This window comes from Penaeus chinensis, chromosome 21 (genome assembly GCF_019202785.1).
Source record: "Penaeus chinensis breed Huanghai No. 1 chromosome 21, ASM1920278v2, whole genome shotgun sequence".
Taxonomy (NCBI): domain Eukaryota; kingdom Metazoa; phylum Arthropoda; class Malacostraca; order Decapoda; family Penaeidae; genus Penaeus; species Penaeus chinensis.
Window position 1 is genome coordinate 422,906 of NC_061839.1, and position 4,616 is coordinate 427,521.

Here is a 4,616-nt window from a genome sequence, read left to right on the forward strand (position 1 = left end):
ATCTTTACTATTACTATTATTGTTATCATTATGTTCATCATTATCATTATTTTATCCTTCTTCTTATTCTTATCCTTCTTCTTCTTCTTATTATTATTATTAACATTATTATCATAATCAATATTATCATTATTATCATAATCATTATTATCATTATTATCATCATCATCATCCTTATCATCATTATCATCATCATCATCATTATTATTACTTTTACTATCACTTTCATCATTATCATTATTACTATCAATATTATTTCAGCTATCATTATCATCACCACCACCATCATCATCATCATCATTCCACACACAAATTCATTTCAAAGATTTTTTTTTTTTCTTTTTTAACCCGATCTCCTTAAATCTTCCAAAATGCCTTCGTCTCGTATCCCTCAATGACTAAATTGAGAGTGTCACAAAATCCAGATTATGTCACATACTAGTTGAACGATATTAATTCTGTTGATTTATCTTATAATCTCCATAAAATTGATGATTAAATTTCGTAGAATCCGAGGACTTGTTTTGAGGTTCTTTTAGTATGAATAAAATAGAGGTAAGTAGGTAAATCAATTAAGATTATGTAAATTATGCAAATCTTTGAAAACAGGGACGTGATACAGCCCGTGATTTTATTTATATACGCACATATACATTTATAATCATGAATATGTATTTAAAAAAGATTTTCTTTTCCTTTTTTTTCTTTTTTACTTATTTCATATTTACTTTTACATATCTATTTTATTTCGCATTTCTTTTTTTCATATCTATTTTCAAATTTATTTTATTCAATCTTTCCTTTTCTTTTCTTCTTCTTTTTTTTCTTTTCTTTTTTCTCTTACTTATTTCATATTTTTTCCCCCCCATCCCTTCTCTTTCTTATTCTTCTTATCACTTTTTTTTTTTTTTGTTCATTTAGAAACAAGCAATTGGCGGCCAGATCAATAATGTTCAGCGGAGCCACATTCTAAGTAATAATTTCCATGCCGTTCTCGATGGATTTTCTATATTACGAATATGTCAAGCGGATTTCAACACGTGTGGTGAAAAGTTTAGGGAAAAATTATGTTTAAGGATATATACATTTAAAAAAAAAAAAAAAAATTATTTCATTTATTTATTCTTTTATTTTTTTAAATTTTTTTTTCGTCATTTTCGTTTCGTGCTGTATCGTATCTTGTGCTGAATGTAATTATTTTTTCATGTGTTGATATTGCAAATTGAACAACGAAAGGAAGAACAAGAAATAACAAGAATTTGACGAAGGCCTTTTCTCTGAATTACTTCTTCGGGGTAAAAAGAAGCAATACGGCGAAAAGGCCTTCGGTTTATTCCTGTGCCTTCTTGTTCTTCTCTTCGTTGTTCTGTGTGCAGTTTGTTCGACATGAATCCCAAATTATTAGATATTTAGTTAACTGTATTTAATTTTAATCTGATATTTTTCAATGCGGTTTCTCATTTCTTGTGAAATCGAGTGAGAAAAAAAAAAACGAAAAAAGAAAAAAAAAAAAAACAAATAAACTAAAAAAGCGATTTCTAATTTCTCAAGAATTTAGCAAAAAAGAAAAATAAATAGAAAATAAAACGACATATAGGCCTACTTAAATTTGTCATGTTCTCTCTTCCAGTTCTAATTTCCTTTACGGATTTTTAATAATTAAAAAAAAGTGTCATTCGAAGTTATATCGTGTTTTCATGTTATGATTTTGGGTCGATTTCAGTGAAAAAAGAGGCAAATGAATAGACACATAAACAGATGATCGATGTGTTGAATAAATCAATAAATAGATAGATAGATGGATAGAAAAGAGACAATATAGACAACTTAGAATTTGAAAATAGTATTTCCCTGACTAATAGAAAAAAGAGATATCCATCAGTAAAATTATATTGTGTTATAGTGTACAATACTGTGTACACACACACACACACACACACACACACACACACATACATATATATATATATATATATATATATATATATATATATATATGTGTGTGTGTATATATATTTACATATATTTTATATATATACATATATATATGTATATATATGTATATATATATATATATATATAATATATATATATATACATATATCTATATACATATATATATATATATATATATATATATATATATATATATATATATATATGTGTGTGTGTGTGTGTGTGTGTGTGTGTGTGTGTGTGTGTGTGTGTGTGTGTGTGTGTGTGTGTGTCTGTGTGTGTTTGTGTGTTGATATGTTCATTACAATGATATGATTAACTTTCTATTACGGAACCAGTGACTCGGAATAGACCGGATATGATAGAACAAAAGGCATAAGAAATACCTCAAATGAAAAATAGATCAGATTAAATGTAAAAATCCGTGAAAATACGGAATCACGCCGGTAAGAAAAACAAAAAAAGAAATCTCAAATGACTCCGAAAACAACAAAAATATATATATATTGAAGGAATCACCTTTAAGGAAACCAGAAAAAAAATCGACGTAAAGATATATGTTAAGATTTTCTACCCAAACTTTACGTCTAAAAGTGATAAAAAAAAAAAAAAAACTGTTTTAACTCAGCGTAGGCGTGAATGAGAGAAGGTTCAGACACAGACATATGTATTAGGAACTTTCACTTGTCTAAAGAAACGCAAACCAATTTCTCCGAATGTCTCCAGATAAAGTCCACAATTTAAAAAAAAATCAACTTTATAGTAAACAAGACCGAAAAAAAGAGTAAAAACACACACATGTATATAAAACGCTGTACCCAAGAAGTTTCGAAACAGGTGCGAGATTGAAGCCTAAACAACAGGGTCGGGACACACCTGTTGAATGGAAAACGAACCTCTGCTGTCGCTATACACTCACCAATTTCTTGCAAGACGTGAAAAGGGAAACTTTCTTATCCTGTGACTAATGGCTCCTCCTCCTCCTCTTCCCTGTCGTTATCTGTGTCTTCTTTCCACGTCGTCTTTCTAATTATTATTATTTTGTTCTGTCTTTTCTATAATTATTTATATTTTAATTTTTATGTCCTGTCTTTTTTTCTTCTAATTATTTTCAGGATTTAGTTTTGTTTTTGTTATAGTGTTCTATTTTTTTCTTGTTATATTATATCCAAGATTATTATTATTATTATCATTTTTGGTGTGTTCTTGTTTCTTACTGTGGTTTCAACTTCTCTGGTCTCTGTTTGTCAATATTTTATGTTTATTATATGTGAGTTCTTCTCGCGAATATATATTATCAAAGAGGCCTATCAACATCAACTTCTTGTTATACTGTATATACGTTGTTCGTCTGTTCTCCTGTACGTATTCCTAATGTCAATAACGACATAGAAACAAGGAAATTACAATAAAAAAATGAAAAAATACAATAATACTTTGGCTATTAGACCCATGCGCACAACACGCGAAAATAAGTTTACAGTCCTTTGATTCGAACTTACAACATAAATACGTAGAGGGGAAGTTATGTAGGTGTTTCAACGTCTATGGGCCCATTACTGTCATCTCCTCTCAACGTCGTGGCAAAAGAACGCGTGAAGATTACGTCTCGAGAAGTTTTTTTCCTTTTCTTCTATTCCATTTTCTCTTCTCTTCCTTCTTCCTTTCATGTCCATTTCAGTCTTTCCTCGTTTCTCTGGTCTCCTTTTTCTTCGTCTCCGTTTCCTCTCTGCTACTCCGTCTCCTCTTGTCTTTCTTATTACATCTCGTCTTTCCCTTCCCTCCTTCCATTTCCCTCTTTTTCTCTTTCTTTCTCTATCCTTTCTTCCCCTTTCATTCACCCTCCCTTCACTACCGTCCCTTCCTCTTCCTTTCCTATCTTCTGTCCCCCTCCCCCTCTCGTCCCCTTATCTTCCTTTTCCCTTCCCCTCCATTTTCTTTATTTCCTTCATTTCCCTCCCCTCCTTTCCTACCCCATCCCTCCCTTCCCCTCCTTCTCCTCCTATCCTTCCCTCGCTTCCTTCCTTCCTTACTTCCTTCCCTTCCCTCTCCCTTTCCTCCCTCCTTTCCTTCCTTTCCCATCCCTCCCTCCTCTTCCTTCCTTCCCTCCCTTCCTTCCTTCCTATCCCTCCCCCTTCCCTCCCTCCCTTCCTTCCTTCCCCATCCCTCCCTCCCTTCCTTCGTCCTCCCCCTTCCCTTCCCTCCTCCCCCCAGCCGGCACCGCGAAACTGACCCGACTGCATCTGTCCCGCAAACCTCTTTCATGTGTCGGGAGATTTATTTTCCCCGTCGGGCCGAGAGAACGGAACAGAAGGAGTTACGATCTGCAGGATATTTACGAGATCCTAGGATGCTGCTCTGCTCATCCATTTACTCGTGACTTATTATGCTCGTAGCTGGGGAAAGCGAGACGGAGGGAGGAGACTAGCGACGAAACTCGACGACGGACTTTTAAATAAACTCGTAAAGTAGACGTGTTGTTGACGTGTTCGCGTGAGAGGGGGATCTGGGTGGCCTTTTGAGAGTCGGAGAGCGGGTCTACATACACATGTACGTACGCATGCACGTACAGATACTTATAATCATTGACATAAACATGGACATACGCGCACATAGACGCACATACACATATAAGGGAGTGTCAGTAAAACCTAAATTAT